The following is an 18,323-nucleotide window of genomic DNA, read 5'->3' as shown; positions in this document are numbered from 1 at the left end:
TATTTTAGGGATGGGATTTGCCTGGGGAACCCAAGCTGAGGGGTGTAACATGTTCCTTTTTAAGTCTGGGAGTAAAACCATGTACTACACTTTTCTTTCGGGCCATAATGGTTTCTTTGTAATTCAGTGCATCTTGTCTTTGGGTCAGCATTCTAACAAGAGTAAATTCCTTGCGCAAACTGCACAAGAAAAAAAACCTTTTTTGCTCATCATTTAGCTGACAGCCAATCTCTGCCAGTTGCTGAAAACAAGTATAGTCATTATACAGATTTCTCAGTTTATCTAACTTTAGAATAACCATTATTTGAATGAAGGAAAAATGTGTTATTTGCTTTTGAAAGAGCAAATTACTTTAACCTGTTCAAAAAAACTTTGCTTTAGTTAAATGTACAAAACACTCAAGATCAGAGTCTCCTAAAGAACTCAAGATAATGGCCTTGGTTGTTCTATTCTATCCATCCCATACTTTCTTTTGGTCTGCATTTTCAAGTAGCCTTTTTTCAAGAAATCCAGCTAGATCATTTGCCTCTAGCACTGAATCTAAAATCCCTCTCCAAATTCTGATGTTAGTATTTGTCAGAGTTAGAATCTTGTAAAAATTTGGACTCCATTTTTGCCACATGCCCTGCATTCTTGTTCTCAAAATTTCCAGCACAGGACGAAATTTCCCTGAGGACTAGTCACTTTGGTTACCAGCTCTTCTCTCTGGCAAAGAACAATGGAAAGTAATGGGTCTCAGTTTCAATCTTCCAATCCAGTTTTAGTTTAAACCCTCTCACAAACCTAGAATAATACAGCCTTTCATAATACAAACAAGAAAATAAAGGGATTTTTTGACCCTTAAATACAACAAAATCAAAATCAACACCACACCAAGAAACGTCTTGTATGTTCAACCCAAGAAAACTTTCTCTTTCTCAAGCTGAAAAACTGCTAGGGATTTCAGAATCAAATGTGAGCCCTGGGCTGATAACCTGTATTATTTTGGTTATGTGCTGGTTCAGCAGAGGTAAACATTAAACAGTGGATTTAGACAAGTGGCTGTTGCTTGCACCTGGATCTTTTAGAAGTCACACTGAGAGGCTTTTAAACAAAAGATTAAAGATTTATGTACAAACAATCCATATCGGACTTGTTGGTACCTTCATGCAGGATATCTTGGTTGACTGTTAGCTTGTCAACTTAGAAGCACGTCCCTCTTTTCTCAAAGTGGGAGAGGGGCAAAAGGTCATGTGACCTTTTAACTTTCCAGGTGAGATGGGAAAAGAAAAGGGACAGGCTCATCTTGTTTATGACATTAACCCTTTTCCTCCCACTCAGGTTAGTGGACATTACCATGCAATGTTAATACAGGCACTGTAACATAAACCTAACAAAATATTCCTACAATCTAAGAGTATACCTCTAGATAGTTTCATGGCAATGCTACACTTGCTGGCTAACAAATGCTTTGCTGGGTGTATTGCGAGTTCATTGTGTAACAAATAGTTATGGGATGGTTTCTTGATAGTCTGAAACCTCTGTTTTTTGCTGAGATACCTATCAGTAATGGGAAAAGATGGCATTCCTCAAGCTAAGAGGATGTGGTAAAGACTTCTGCGTGTTTTGAGTAAGAAAAAAGCAGCAGCAGAAAAGCAGTTAACACTTAGAATGGGGATGCCGCCTCACTGCATTTCTCTTTATCTCTGGGAGAGAATCTTTCCTTTATGAATGCCTGTTTGCTTTTACTTGTGCCATGCATGTGTATGCATAAATTAAACAACACAATACAGTCACCTTACAGTTTCAAAGGTGTCCCATCCAAAAAGGAACTAATGCCTTTACAGTGCTGTCTGTGAAACTTTTCAGTACTCAATGAATCACAGCAGACTTTGGACCACACTGAAGCAGAAAAGAGGAGGAATTTTATTGTAATAGATAAGGCACCTTTTTCCGATGATATATTTTATCAGGTTTAAATGTCCATGAATTGTTTATATCAATGCATCTTTAAGACAACAATACTATGTGGAATTGCCAGTGCAAGGGATGTGAGAACACAAAAGGCACTAGACAAATCTAAACAAAATCACATTATGTACTTTTTAAATTTCAGTACTGCCCAATAGCTGTAGCTGTCTGGGTGGTAAGAACTACACAATGATATGCAAGGCAGGCTGTGTTTTTTTTAATCGTAAGCACAAATCATTAGAACTGTAGTTATGTTTTGATTATGAAGAGTTTCCAAACTATTTAAAATATGTATTGTTTTCACATCAAACCTCACCCTTCTCTATTGTACATGCTTACTTGGGCATAAGTCTCACTGTGTTCAATGGGATTTTCTTCCATGTTTCATGAGGATGGCAGTGGTCTACCCTTATACAGTGGAATTGGTGCAAATTTTAAATATATTGTATTTATCTTCGCTTTTGACGTAAGCCCTTGTTTCATTCTGTATCACCCGAATATAGCCTCTGAACTACGAGCAACCAGAACCATGGACCCCGTCCTGTTAATCCCAAATCTTACTCGCAGCAACGGCTTCGTCTCTAACCTAACGGTGGTTTCCATAGTACCGCGCCCCCCCCACTAGGGGCAGTAGCCTCCGCCTCCGCATGGCTGTGCGCGATGACGTAAGTGTGACGCAGACGGCGGGCGTGCCGGCGGCGGCGGCGGCTCGGGGCCCCTCCCCCAGAAGATGGCGAGTCCGTGCGGGCGGCAGGAGTGCTCCATCGACAGGCGCGGCTTCCGCCACCAGCTCGACTCGTGGCGACACCGGCTGCTGCGCTGTGTGGGTGAGGGACCAAGAGGGGGAGGGGAGCGGAGCATGTGGGCGGAGGGGAAGCTAACCGCTGCGTGACTCCCCCCCCCGCAACACATACTGAGGAAGAGCAAGCCGCACCCCTCCCCCACCTACCCTCCCTTTCGTTTGCCGACTGGCCACGCGCGCTCCCTCCCGCGCGGATTAGCCGCTCCTTACCCCTCCCCCTCTTCTCGAGCCTCACGGAGCAACCGCGGCCTCGTCTCCGCCCCGCCCACTCTGGCCTGGTCTCTCTCTTCTCCCTCCCCCGCCCCCCTCGTGGGGGGAGGAAGAGGGCTCTTTGTTTGGGGAACGGGGTGGGCCGGGCTGTGTCCTCCGGAATGGGTTAAGCAAGGAAGTGTTTTGGTGAGCTCCCGCCATAATTGTGTCCGCCCTCGGTCAGAGGCTGATGGGTTTTAGAAAGTTACCCTTGATGGGATTATTGTAGAGTGGGATTGTTCCGGGGTGACCACGCCCCTCTCCCATTCCCCAATATTTACGAAGGGGTCATCATTACACCCTTATTCCTCCGTCTCTCTGGACCTTGTTTCATGCGTTTCGGCCAAATTACGTCCTTGCTCAAGGAAAGCAACCTTGCTCCATTTAGCCAGTGGTGCTAAGTTGAATACAGGGGTGGGGAGGGGAGGGGAGGGGAGGGGTGGGTGGGGGTCTAAGGATCATAATAATTGCTTAATCCTGTGATACCGTAAAGCTTATTCACCTTAATGTATCTTGATGAAAATCTAACTGTGTTTACCGAATCTTATAATTTGCAAAGATATACAGGTGCATAGCTTCTTCGAGAGAGTAACTTGTGTTAGAATCATATAATAAGCTGTTAGGGATAATGCTGTCAGCTTTTGTAAAACAGGGATGCAAATAGAAAGGTGTGCAAAGTTAGGGAGGGGATATTCTCTAATAATGGTAATCTTGAAACTTTAATTTCCATACCTTATATAGAAATAGGAAAGAATATAGGCTCCTTTCAGTACTTAAGAATGTCTGTTGCCCATGTTAACAGTGAGGTTCTGTACACATTTGTTCAGAACTAAGTCCCTTTGAGCTCACAGTGAATGTAGGATTGTGTCCTAAATTTTTAAAATTCCATATGCTTTTTCTTCCCTTAGACATTGGTTTCCTTTGATAATACTCATATTTTAAGATAATATGTAGTAGCTCAATTCATACTATTAAATTACAGTATAATCTTATGCATGTTTATTTGGAAGTAATTTCATTATCATCACTGCCTAATAAGTATGTGTGAACATTACAGTCTTTTTTATCCCAAAACAAAAGACATATTTCTTGTGTAAGAAGTAGAAAGAATCAAAGCAGATCATTTAAAACTGAGCTGTTTTCTAGAATGCAAAGGAAGCATGCTCAATCATGTTAATTCTCCAAATCTGGCCCTTTGCACCTGAACTTATTTGCTGTAATTAAAACAGCATTTCCTAATTCTTGCTAAAGTAATAATCCTTTTATAACCATGGTGAGCAATTATTGAACATACATCTATATTGATATTTTTATTTTTTCTCAGGCATTTGTATTTCCTTAAAACAGGTATTTAAACATGTACAAAAGATTAGCTATAATGTCTCTTTAAAGTACGAAGCAATGGCTTGCTTTGTAGTTTTATACTGAATTATGTTCCGTACACTGTCATCTTTGTTTAAGACTGTATTAAGAACAGTCTGAGGCTCAGGGGAGAGGATTGTCAATTGCAAGTACATCTGAGAGTTATAGCTGGTTATGACAAGAAGGCAGTTCAGAGGTAACTTGCTGGCTAAAATAGGCCTCTGTCTTGATTTTTGGAAAAGCTAGGAGATAATGCATAGAGTTTCTGTTTGAGTAGATATGTGTGCTTAGAGTTTATTTGGATGAGTCTCTAGATATTTAGTGCCTGTCTCAGGGACATCATTTTCACACTTCCAATGCCTGATGGAAAGCAAATGTATTGTCTGATAGTGGACTGTAAGTTTTGGTGTTCATGTCCTAGTGCTACTATGTATAAGAAGGCTAATAATCTCTGTACACAGCTGCTTAAATTATTTCAGGTCATGATACGTGTTCAGATCATCATTTGTGTTACTATCCCAGTTTTTGTGAGCATTTGTAGTTTTAGTTTGAAATTCTGTGATTTACTGAGAAAGTAGATACTGATATTTTACTGCATTTGGACAGAAATTTAAAAGATGTAGGTACATTCATAGGAAACGCTATTATAATGCTTCTGCATGCTTATGGCATACAGATTGACATACATAAATGCTACAGACTGGGGAAAGATGAACCTACCTGCCAAGGGGGAGATACAGCTTCTCTCTCCCCACACCCCTACAGCCCCGGTTTCTCCTTGGGTGCACTTTCCCCCTTTCTGTGTAAACAAGATATGAAGGAAATGACTAAGCTGTGAAGGTTAATCACCTAGTCATCCAGATTATTTTTTGAGGTAAAGTACAAAAACATTTTTAGAAGGTCCAAAGTATAATTGTGTTGGTGGTATTTTATCTTGATAGTGTTGTACCTAGCAGTTTGAACTTCAAATTGATCAGTTTTATGAGGTTTCAGAAGTGATGTTTGCTTCATTTGTAACTCCCATAAATTACCAGGTATAACAAGCATTGTATCTGTCTTTCCTTGGGCTTTCTTTTATTTCATAAATGAAGGATTTATGAATTTATTTAGATTTAAAATTTAGTAGGAGGGAGTATAGGCCTCGAACAAAGATTTGATTTAGGGTGGTAGGAGTGGAAAAGAGATCTGCTTGTGACTTTAGAGACTGTATTCCAGTATTATTGTCAGATAGTGTGATAGTAGTGTGTCAAATATGTATGGATGGTATCTTTGGTCTGATTCATTGTAAGACTGCCTTCTCCAGCCTGGTGCTCTCAAGATTCTTTAGACTGCAACTTCTATCAACTTCCACTGGAACAATTAATAGTTGATGGCAGTTACATTCTAAAATGTAGGGAAGGCTGGTATAAAGCAACTGAAGTAAGAAGTGGGGTGGTAATATTATTGGTGTTAATGGTTTGTGGCTGGGCTGAAGTATAATTATATTAGTATTTTATATGATCACTTTGTCTAACTTTGTTCTAAAGCATTTTATGATGATAATTGAGGAAGTAAAGTAAAAGTGTAACTGTACTCTTGATAGTAAATGCTTTGAATTTTAGTAACAAAGTGGTAGTTAACTATGGTTGAAATGGTTCTTTAGGTAAAATTGTAATGTAGCTAAAGTTCAGCTACAGATCTTAAAGTGTACAGAATATTTGCTTAATTCTTTCCTTAGCAAAATTCATGTTTAAGAAAGAGTTCTCTACTGTTCAGATACCACTTACTGTAATTTCCTTGACTCATGCTGCCAAAAGTAAGATTATTTGCTTGAATGCCAAATCTACAGGTTAAGTTTGAAATAACTGTTTTGCCATTTTGCTAGTTAACACGTATTTGTGCTTTATGTATTGTGATAAAAAGTGCTTTAATAACAGGTGTCATGCCATGGTTATCCAGATTTTAATCTGTACATTTTAGTGAAGAGATATGTCTGTGGGGTAAATCGCAGACCAAAAGAGTAGCACTTAATTCTAGTTTTGATTCCTGTTGATGTGTTCTTGAAAGCTGGCTTTGTTAGTAGTTGGTGTGAGTCTTATTAGTTTGGAACATTTGGAGGAAGTACAAGGTCAGTTTCAGTTCACGTCTGATACCTTGAATTAGTAAACTTCATAATGCAGGGATCAAATTACCCAGGCTTTATTTTTGTTGTTGCTACTAGTAGTAATTCAAAGTAATTCACAGACATATTTTATGTTACCTTTTACATGAACATTTCTGCCAGTGCAGTATTCAAGTTTATCTGTAGTAGCCTTCCTAGATATAAAGTAGTGACACACACAGTTTTCATAGAACCAGATTTTAAAATAAGTAATAATTCCATGAAGTTGGAATACAGAACTTGAAATTGGACTTCAGTGATGAAGATAAAGATTTTCATCAAGTTTGGAAAAAATGCACATGCAAAGAAAGAAGGTGGCTATTTCCTGTTGACTCTTTCTTGACAATTCGTTTGTATGTGATATTTCCTGTTATTAGTGCACGTGCCAATATTGGGGTTTAGCTGTTAGTTTTTCTTTTCTAGCAGTTCTACTAATAAACACCTGAAACAACTTTTAAACATGCTAGTTAAAATGTGCTTGACAGTTAACACCCTTGCTTTCCTAAATTGATGATAGTCATGCTAGTTTCTGTGATCTTGGCTAAAAGCCAGTTTCATGGAGTCTTGTTTGTAGGGCTTCCTGGTTGCACAGTACCAGATGTGCAACCAAACCCAGACTTTGGAGTAGAGAAAAATGTTGAAGTAACAAATGCACAAAAAGCACAATATTTGAAGGGATATGGTACACATGCTGTACCTGCATTGCACTTGATGTTGTATGTGCTGTTGTTTTCACACCTCTAAAGCAAAAATATTCTCGCATTGTGTTGGCTATAAGGGGTCCACATGTGTGCATTTTAAAGGAAAAAGCTGCTTTACATACAAGTGGCTACTGAGAAAATGTTTGTGCTATCTGTACCTTTATATACAACAAATCCTATGTAGTTGCCCTCATACTAGAAGTGGCTTTGGATATGGTGCGTGGCTATTTTAATATTTCCCTTTCTTGTGCAACATCTTCTGATTATGAATTAAACCCCTGTCTTGGAACCTTCTCATGCTTATAGTCTCAAACATGTGCTAAAAATAGGCAGAAACACCTTTTTAAAGATACTGGTTTTTTTGGTTAAACAAACATTTGCCAGATGGTATATTCCAAATTATATACATTGAACTTGGTTCAAAGTATCCTGAGTAGTCCTGAGTAGTTGCAGCATTCATATATCTTGTCAGAATGCAGCAAGTGTTTTAACTTCAAAACTAATTCTTAGCAGCATGGATTGGTTAGCTTATATGCTTATTACAATTGTCTTGTGATTCTAATTCTTGTGAAAAATACGCCACATTTCTGACTGTGAAGTGTTCTAGGTTGTTCAGATTACCTTTGGGGAAGGTCCAATATATAGTCATGGGGCAGCAATGCTTCTGGACCAAATTCCAGAATCTTTGACCAAGAAGGTTTTTGTAAGTTATTTCTGTTTGGTTATTTTGATTTCCATTGTTTAGTAAAACATTTTTGTCTGTGGAGAAATTATGCTGAGGTGAGAGGTCTGAGAGAAAGTGTAATTCTGTGACGGTGCGCATCCACATGTAGCCTCCAACACATTCTTTGTAGACTGCTGTGGGTAGCTTGACCCTGTTCTTGCCTAATTCCCAACCTGAGTAATTTTGATCAAAACACTGGTGAGTTTGTCTGCATGCACATGTTATGCATCCCTTTAATGTAGGAAAAGCACATGTGGATGTTCTGTTTCTTGATCACTGAAAAGCCAGCTGAAACGCCTCCCATTTTTGCATTTATCATGTAAGTATTCAGAATATTTACACTTAAACAAATGAGATTATTCTGAGTAAAACAGCTGCACTGAATTTTTCTTCCTTGTAAGCACTGAACTCAATTCTAATTCTTATTAAGAGGGGACCTAACTTGAAAAAGGTTGGCCTGGACCAACTTGCCAGAGATATAAGTAGAAAAAAAATACCAGCTTTAGTGTGCAGTGTATTTGTTTTGTTTTAGCAAGGTGTAGAGGAATAAATTCTGTCATCTCTGTCCATCCATCTATTTCTATTTTCTAGTTAGATTTTAAAATCATATTTGTCTCTTGCTTCCTCATCTTTATTGTTTTCTTTCTGGTGTTTCCTTCCCCCTCATTTTGTCTCCTGTGTTAAATTTAAACCCTTTTTTTATACTTCATCTTCAATTCTCAGTTCTTAATTCTTCCCTTCAGTATTACATTGTGTTTCCTCTTTTCCCATCATATCTGCATACCTGATTTCTTGCATGTTGACCACACTGCCATTGGGATGGAATGGATGATTGGACATGTGCTGTGTGCCAGTGAGTGCAGCCATTTTTTAATGTTCAAAACCCAGCTGCAGCTTGTCATGTCATGTGAACTCAGGAGCTGTAGGTTGTACAAGGGTTAAACAACTTATATAGCCCATATTCTCTGTATATGTACAATACAGCAAGCCACAGGTGGGAATTCATTAGGCAAATCCTACCAGGAATGCATTGTTGCCCACCATAGCTTTTGATCATGATAGCCCACTGTAGTTTAGTTTACCCAGGGGGGTGCTAGTGTCATGCTGGGCACCCATGAGTGGGCAGTTTGCTATGTCATACAGACCCAAATAGCAGGGAATGTTTGGGGATTAAGAAACCCAAGTTTTTGAGGTTAATTGAGGGTTATCTAACCCTCAAACAACTCAGCCATCTGAATTGGTATGACATGAAAAACCATGGGAAGGTTGGTGCCCATGGGAGCTGTGTAAAAGTTGCTCTTGGCATGATTTGCCCAGTTCCCATGGGCAATTTAAGTCATAGTGAGCTGTTATGATATGCAGACCGGCCCTTTTTGCTCATTTCTTCTCAGTTTGTTTGAATGTACGTTAAATGCTATGTTGATCCAGGAAAACTGCTTCTTAAACTATTGTGACTAGGACATGTTTTGTCATGCATTTTACAATTAAATTACAAAATGAGAACATGCATCTTTGCTTCATCTTGAAAGCATGTTTAAAAAACATGTTATGGGAAAGACAAGACTTTAATAGTTTTAAACATACTATGATATATTTAATCAGATAATACTGTAGGTTTTGTGTAGGAATAAATGAAAAATGGTTGATGGTACAATGGCTTATTTACTATGGCAAGTTTTAATTAGCACAGTGAGGCAAGAGTATCTTTAGTGTGAAAGGTTTTATTGCTTTTCATACTGTTACTTTTTTTCCTTGATCTCTTGAAATCCTCTCTACCTTTACTTCTGTTTGTTTTGAGCTTTTTCATTGTAGCAGAATTTCATTGTACATTACTGTCACTCTTTCCTGAAATATGGTGCATTTCTGTGTATGTTTCTAAATCCATTTATATTTTTGTTCCTGCTAATATTTGCAGCATTACCCAATGTAGTGCCATCTGTGAATTTTACTAACATGCTGTTTACCCTTTCTTCCAGATCCAGTTTCTGATCCTACTTCCACATTTGGGAGTATGCAGGGGACAAAAACACCTCTTTGCGTAGCTTGACTGGATGCCCCAAGACTAGGATGTTAGTATACGTAAACCATTTTCCTTTCTCTGTGATGTTGCCAATAACTACTTGTACATTGGTTGTTTGGCTATGATTGCCTATTGTGGCACTTTATTAATACTAAATGCCAGTAGTGAAAAAAGTTAATCTATAGAGCTTCTCTAAAGTTTGGCCAAGATGTTCCAAGTGTGTGCCAAAAGCTGGGGTCCTAATTAATCTAGATATGATAGAATCTTGGAATCACTGAATAGTGTCTGTTGCCATTATCAAGTGAGATTTTTTAAAGCTCAGTATTTTTACATAAAATAAATACAAATGTACTTTGAAATTTGTTCTTAGTTATCTGTTTAAAAAGATTGTATCATTATAATATACAAAAAGCTATTATACCTCTATACATTCTTGTCTGTAGAGATATAATACTTAAGATACTAAAATGGTGATATTGCACTATTTTATCTGGTTTCAAAATGTACTCCATAGGTGAGTATCCCTCTTCCTTCTGGGAGCCTCCATCTTGAGTAGGAAAACTGCAAATTGCTTGAAAAACATAATTTCTTGGATGCTTTGTATTGCTATAAATGCATATATTAGCTACAGTGAGAGGGATTGACTGACAGCTTAATAATTGGATAGGTATACCTACAGCAGGCCAATGGTGAAACTCAAATTTTCTACTATATTCTAAATGTTTGTTGGCATCTGCTAAATGCTAAGGAGTTGGTAAGGTCATTCAGAGTTTCTCAAGCACAGTGAAATCAGGTTTTTCAATGACTTCGCAGGGATGACTCTACTTCTTTCCTTACACCCATCATCCATGAATTGAAAGAGAAAGCAAACGTACAGAAATCCATGACAGAATTGCACTGCTGTAACTAAAATAGCAGGAATTAATAAGGATAGAAGCAAGATAGTGCATTTAGATAACCAGGTGAGGAAGGGGGACTGTACTGCACTTTGCTACTTGGCTGTTTATCCTGAAACAGTTATCCGGAAACAGTTACTTACAAACCTGCCTTATTCTTTAAAAGACCACAGGTTCATTTAGCCCAGTACTCACAGGTAACAATTCTCTACTGTCACATACAGACGTTTTCCCAACATCACTGCCTGTTACCGTCTAATTCAAAATTGAAAGTGTACGTGCACCTTCCACATGCAAATGATATGACTATATATATTGGCTGTTGTTGTTGTTGTTGTTGTTGTTTTTTACTACAAACTCTACCTTTAAAAATACGTTGGGACAGAAATCCTAAGTTAACCTTATATTTAGCTGTTATGGTGAGTGGTGTGTGCTTTTGTGTTGCCTCATTTCTCCTCTTCAATATTTTCTCCATTGGTACAGGTTGATTGTGAGCTCATGTGAACCAGATTTTGATAGTGGAGGGTATGAAAGTATTTTCATTTTTCTCTGATGTTACTCTGTACATTTATAGGCTAGCATTCTGTTTTGCTAATTTAAAATCCAATTAATATCTCTTTGGAATCATCTGACAAGAGATTGGGGAGAATGAAATGTTGTATGGGATAAGAAGGGCAAGTGAGGCAATGAGAAGAGTAGATAAGCAAAAGTGTGGTGGTGAATGAGTAAAGGAAGCCATGACATTTTTGAACAGTCAGGGCTGGCTCTCCCATGAATCAGGCCAAGGTGGCTGCCTCAGGTGGTGGAGTGGGAGGAGCAGCAAATTATGGTACACCCATCAGAATGGTCTGCTGCTTCACCCTGCCAACTACAGCAGGTGCTTGGAGAGCCCCAACACTTGTTCAGCTGCTGTGGAATTTGCCACTAGTGAGTGTGGCCAGCAAGGCTTTCTGGAGCAGCTGCTTACCCTTTTTCCTTCCTAATTTTTGTGGCTGTGAAATCAGCTCTGTGAAGAGCTAAGCAGCTGGGAGAAGTGGGTGCATGGTTTTCCTGAGAGTCTTGCAGCTACTTCTTCCAGCTGCATGACTTTTCAAAGAGCTGACATGGTAGCAGTGGCAATGGTAGGGAGAAGGGAGTTGTGCTTTGACAGAGGCAAGAAGGAGCATAATGCAGTGACATGTGTTCTCTCCTGTTTCAGATGGCAAGGAATCTTGTGTTAGGGCTGTGAACACTGGTTGATAGAAGTGAAAAGTTGTGAATGAGTGGAAGAAAAGAAGATTAGGAAAAGGGTAACTCAAAAGGAATAGCATAGGAGACTTTTTTTAATCAGTGCAGTAAATAGAAGAGATAGCACTAAGCAGACGGGATGATGTAAAAAAATCCCTTTGGGATTAAGCCAGAAGTGAAGAAAAGTATTAAAAGATGCAGTATGGCTAACAAATTTGCCTTCTACAAGAGTTGAGAGATTCCTTTTCCATATTGTGATTTGATCAATTTTCATTGCCCTGTCTTTCATTCTCCATCCCTTTCACCATAATTATTATTCTTACAAGGTTGTCCATGTGTCTTTCTGAGTGTGCACCATGTAATGAATTAAAAGGGAGTGTTGAATGTGTGTGCTTAGAGCCAAACATTGTAGGATTGCATCACAACAGAATGTAGAGATTCTCTGCCTTTGTGGAAAAACAGTGGGGCTGCAAATGACTCTCCATCTCCTCCCCAAACTGGTAGAAATGTTGACAGCAGAGAACTTGCAAAAAAGAGCCCTTACTGGGGTGGGATTAATATTATTGCTTTTACTATGGCTGCTGTTACTACTACAACATTGGATTTATATCCTGCCTCTTTTCCTCTTGTGAGAAACCCAGGAAGGCTTACATAGGTCCATTTTATCCTCACAACAACAACCCTGTGAGATAGGTTAGACTGAGAGTGAGTGACTGCCTCAAAGTCACCCAGGGAACTTCATGACTAAAAAGGGAATAGACCCCAGGTCCCCAGTCCAGCACTAACCTACCAGACCACACTGGCTCTCCAATAATACCTGCCCTCAAGCTGATGTTGTTCATGTGTTTATTGGAGTGTATGACTGACACATGTATCTGCATCTAGGGTCAGATTGGCTTTCATATTCTTACAAAAATATTCACATATTGGTAGCAAATACCTGAAGTGCACTAGTGTCTTCAGTACTTTTGTGGTTTCTTATCAGTGTGCATGGGATAATTATTGTGAAACTGATTTTGCTTCAGCATATTGCTCACTTTCAGAATGGGGGTTGTGTTGCGTTATATAATCTTGTCTGCTCCTTGAAATCTGTTTGTGTGTTTCTTGAGGACAAACATTTATCTGGGATGAGCACTTATCTCATACTTGTGGAGGTCAAGAAAGGGGTATAGCTAACAAGGCACTGGGGATTGCAATGTATGATGCTTTCCTTGTTGTCTCTTTATTTTGTTAACAGTGAGTAGACATTCAGAACTTTTCACTTAGTCATCAGGCCAGGGCTTCTCCTTTTTGAGTTACATTCAGCTACCCAGGGAACAGAAGCTCTACATGTGCAGGCATGGCTTCTACAGATTTCATGTGTGCATGTTTTGTTCCTGATAAAATCACCTTGTATTAATAAGCCTTCAGTTTGTACTCAGGGTCGCTGACCATGAGAGTGGCAGCCAGATAAGGATATGTAAAGGATAACTTTACACAATAAGGTGTTAAATTTAAAAAATGCTAGCTAAGTAAGAGAACTGCAGTGTGCCTGTATATACCAGTTGCTGGGGAATTTGGGCAGGAGAGTGCTGTTGCACTCAGCTTTTCCTTGTGGGATCCTGTGGGCTGCAGGTTTGTCACTGTGTAAACAGAGTACTGCACCAGACAGACCACTGGTCTGATCCAACATGGTGGTTCTTATATACATCGAAGCTGTGTTTTAAGCCTATACCTCCAAATAGCTTCTTTCCTTTTGCTAAGGCTAACAGGGATAAATTATTTCCCCTGCTTATAACTGTTCAAGTAGATTTCAGTAATACGTGCCATGGCAGTTGTGGGTCTACCATTTAGCAAGCATGGGAAGCAACCACTTCTCTCAACAGCAGAGATTGGGAGGGATCAATATGGAAACCTCCTGGTAATCTGTGTACCCCTACCCCTAATTCCAATATTTAGACTGGAGCTGAGGGGATGTCAGTTGGCAGCTGTGTAGCCCAAGGCCCCTAGGTTAGAAGAAAAACATCATGCTTGTATCCTTTCCTGCTCTGGGTGATTGTTGGCTGCTTCCCAGCTTCAGCTGAAGGCACCACACTTTCATCCCTTTCTAGCAGAGAAGAGAGGTGGGGGAGAGCTTTATTCAACTGTTGGATCAGTAGAGATTCCTTGAATCTCCTGCTGAACAGCAACAAAAGCTGACATGCAGTCTCTCTCTTTTTTGCAAGAAAGTGGGGGTATTTCAGGAATTGGTCTATAGAAGTAGAGCTGGAACACTTATGCCGAATAGCAGCTGACATCTGCATACTTGCTATCGTATCTTTTGCAGGAGAGAGAAATAGAAAGGACACTTCTTTAGCTGCTCTTTGGCATTGTTGCCAGAGCTCCTCCGTTGAAGACTGTATGTATCTTGTTTTTCTTCTGCTGTAAAAAAAAGTCTTTTTCTGCTGTTGCTTGGCAAAGGACTGCTTAAGCCCCTTTGTGGAGCATCAGCTGCAGCCAGAATACTCCTTGCCTATCTTTGCTGCAGGAAATACTGAAGGGTGGGGGCTTCCTTTGTTAGGCAGAAGTCCTTGCCTTGGCTGCCAGGGGAACCTGATGATCACTGGCTTTACTAGTAAGGCCAACTTGAAATGGTAGAACCAGGTATAAGAAGATGAATAAAGGCCCAATAATCCCAGAAACATGAGATTTCTGGTATTTAGTGGCCAAATTCTTCCCTGGTTATCCAAGGAGAACTTATCATTCCTTCTTTTGCACCACTCAAATTAGAATAAAAGAGAAAGAAAGTACTGTTACCCTAAAATTGTTACAAAAAATATATATTGCACTCTCCAGTGCCTTGTTAGCTAATGCGCTCTCCTTACCATTGACCATACTTGCTCTTCCACCATGCTCAATTGGAGTTCAGTGTATAGAACTGACTCATAACTGTCTCTGCACAAGATCGTATCTCAATTGTCTCTGCGTAAGAAAGGAAGAATACATATTGCTGGTCCTAGTACAAACACAGAGGCTAACTTACCAAGGGAGATCTCACTATTGCCAGGGTTATTAATCTTCTGACTGGAGTGGTGCTTCAAATTTCAGTTCCTGGGCGGCTTCTCCACAGGTCATAGAGATCATACCTGTAGGTTATAAGTACGTCCTAGATGGGGATGTTGACAACCACTTACAGATTGGGAAATGCATTAGAGTTGGCATATACTATCTCAGTACAACTGCTGTTAGGATAACCTGCATTCATTATATGGTGGGCAGACACTGGGCAAATCTTTCCGCGATTGTGCTTTTTATCCAAGAGTGGTACTGACACATAGCACTGGTTATGGCTTTTCAGCCTGCACCCGATTAGGCATAATTCCTGACTCTTCCTGCAGTCCCACTAGTGCAGTTACTGGAAGCCACAGTACCACTAAAACAACAGTTAATATTGACTTTGTGGACCATGACATTTGTTCTGCTCTTGTCCACACGGCCACTGTAGAAAGTCCCAAGTTGTGGAAGTGGTCATTAAGTCACTCTCCATGCTTCTTTTGGGCTTTTGCTTGGCTACCACTTTGACCTGCAGAGTGGTGCAGAGCCTCTATATGTGAATGCACAGATTTACTACTAGAAGAACTACAGCTATTTACTATAAATAAGCAACCTGTCTTGAGGCAATATGGTACTGAATTGAAGAAAGAACTTGACTTGCATTTGGGAATCCTGGTGTCAGGATTGCTGATTTCATCATAAGAATGTATTTGCTGTTGAACACAAGAGAACCAAGCATTTTAAAAATTTTAAGTAAAAATCTAGTCTATTATGGTCTGTGAAGCTTTCTGGATTGCAGAAGAATATTTTTTGTTACCTATTTATGCTACAGCAGACCACAGTTTAAGTATTTGTGGAAATAGGCTATACTTGTATGAACATCATAGGGTTGTTTCTGTGATCATGATGAAAGAATAAAGTTCTTCTGTGTATAGTGTGGAACAGTTTGTTGACTGGATGTTATCACTACTAAAACATGCTCTGTACTCTTTAGGAAGTGAAAGAAAACAACAACTAGGTAGATTAAAGTTTACAGTATATAAAGCCAAAGGATATGCTGTTTTTCTGTTTCCCCATCCCCTCAAAATCCCTCACAAGATTACAACACAATCTACTAGAGCAATTACCACTTTACATGAAGTGAGTGATTCCCTGGGATCGCAAATTTATTGCATCTGTGCCAATTATGTTCTTGCATAGGGATGCACATTGATTACACAATGTAAGCAGAGAGCTGGGATAGTGTAGAGGTTAAGAGAAGTGGCAATGAATTGGGACCATATTTACAATTCTTATTTTAAGAATTACTAGATACTTAGGGCAAGGTGCATTTTCACAGCTACTGCCTCCTAACCACTATGTAGGAATAAAACCTGTTTAATGTAAGAGGGATGTTTCTAAAAGTAACCAAATGAACGTGAACAAACTTTTTGAACTCCTTGCTGTATAAATTATTGGTGGGTGTCAACATGTTTTCAGTAAGGGGTGATGTGCTTGGCTGTTTTTTATTTTGGGAATATAGGTGGTAGTCTCTTTCATTGCTGTGGTTAAATATGCAAAGGCTGTACATACTCTGGTATTTATATAAATGTGACAGCAAGAAACCAAATTCTGCAACCTTTCAAAATAATCCAAATTGAGTAAATTTGTATGACTTAAATAATTCTTCCTTTTTAATGTTTAGCATAATTTATTTTGTTGTTGGTAGTCATGGAGAAGGCAGGAAGCTATGCTGAAGCTTTGTCCTGTTAACTACTAGAAATCTTACTGTGAAAACTGCTCTGGTTTCTAAGATTTTATCAGGCAGAACCCACACATTTCCAAATATATCTTGGCAACAATAAAAGCTGGAAAATGTTTGTTTATTTGAATGTATTATGAAATTTATTTTACTATTTTACTACATTTATTTAACACTTTTGTTTAAGTGTTAAGCATCATGTATTTAACACTTTGCAATAGCCTCATGGATCTCTGGACGGTTTACATAATAAAATGTGTTGAATTTTGTCCATTTGGCACATGTGATTATTAGAATAAGTTGTATGTTCAGTTTCCTGCATAGAAGAGACATGAAGGGTGTTTATAATATGTGAAGTAGCTCTCACCTTTCAAAGTCTAAGTTTAGACTCTGTACATAGGATTTTGAACCAGAAGTTTTAGTTGAGTTGGAGGTAATACCAACAGAATGGGTGGTATCTCTTTAAGAGTTCATAGTGGCATATGGCATTTGTCCTCTGCTCAAATTAATCTGCTATTCCTAATTATTCCATCTTTCCAGAATCTTCAGTCTGAAAACTTTCAGCATCACAGGATCACATTCTCTGGGCTATATGCTGACTCGTACACTTATTTCAAAGACATGAAAATACTACCTGCGTTGTAGCACGGTCTTGTTAAGAAAGTCCACAAAAGCTGTTAGTTAACTTATATTTCAATAATCTACCTGCCAGTGAATAATTAATTTTGGGAGCATCATCAGCCCCACAGAATGGGAATAGAAGTAACCAAGATTTTTTGGTTGTACAAAAGGTTCTTTTACTTGAGGCAGTTATAGTCTGGCAACACAGTTTAATTCTCGTATTCTGGTAGGTAGGTAACAGATAATTTTCAGATTATCATGTTTTACATGGCACTATTTTAAACAAATATTCTTGTAACCGCTGTGACAGGAAGTTCTCTTAGCTTAACAAGTTCTCTTGCCTTTCCATGATGTTTGTGGTGTTATTGGCACTGTTCTGTGTATGGTTACCATGAAATTTTACAATAATTGTCACTGTTAGTACTTTTTGCATTTCACTGGGGCCTTACTGTCCCCCTTCCCCAGTGTGTTTGGGTTAATATATCATGCATCTGATGAAGTGGGCTTAGTCCACAAAGACTTACATCACGATACATTCATTAGTCCTTAACGCACTACATGAGACTGCTTTTTCTGCAATAGACAGGGTTGGATAGAAGGTAGATTAAGGCCTGCTGTCAGATCTCCAAGTGATTGGCAGTGGGCCAGCAAAATTTTTATTTTCCGGTTGTCTAACAATAGTACCAATTAAAAAGTGTTGTCTCATATAACTGCATTTTGCATCTGGGCCAATTTTACCTGACTTTTGGAGCTCTAGTAAAAAATCAAAGGGAAAAAAAACAGCTCTAACAAGCCTGATGTCTGTCCACCACTCAGGAAACTAACATGATGTTAAATTAATGATGTAGATTTTGCTTTTTAGTGGAGTCAAGACAAGT

At 39.0% G+C, this 18,323-nt stretch overlaps 1 protein-coding gene across 1 annotated transcript in view; it reads left to right on the top strand.

Moving 5' to 3' along the window:
- The first annotated feature begins 3,515 nt into the window (after positions 1-3,515).
- The window catches only part of LOC123026804 (ligand-dependent corepressor), a 53,048-nt gene continuing 38,240 nt past the window's right edge, over positions 3,516-18,323 (top strand). Inside the window, exon 1 of the mRNA XM_044436844.1 lies at positions 3,516-9,997. The gene's annotated coding sequence lies outside the window, so the exon portion shown is untranslated. The remainder of the gene's footprint in view (positions 9,998-18,323) is intronic.

This window comes from Varanus komodoensis, unplaced genomic scaffold, assembly GCF_004798865.1.
Source record: "Varanus komodoensis strain SLA01 unplaced genomic scaffold, ASM479886v1 scaffold1, whole genome shotgun sequence".
Taxonomy (NCBI): Eukaryota; Metazoa; Chordata; class Lepidosauria; order Squamata; family Varanidae; genus Varanus; species Varanus komodoensis.
The sequence above is the reverse complement of the archived record's forward strand: the minus strand, read 5'-3'. Positions and strand labels throughout refer to the sequence as shown.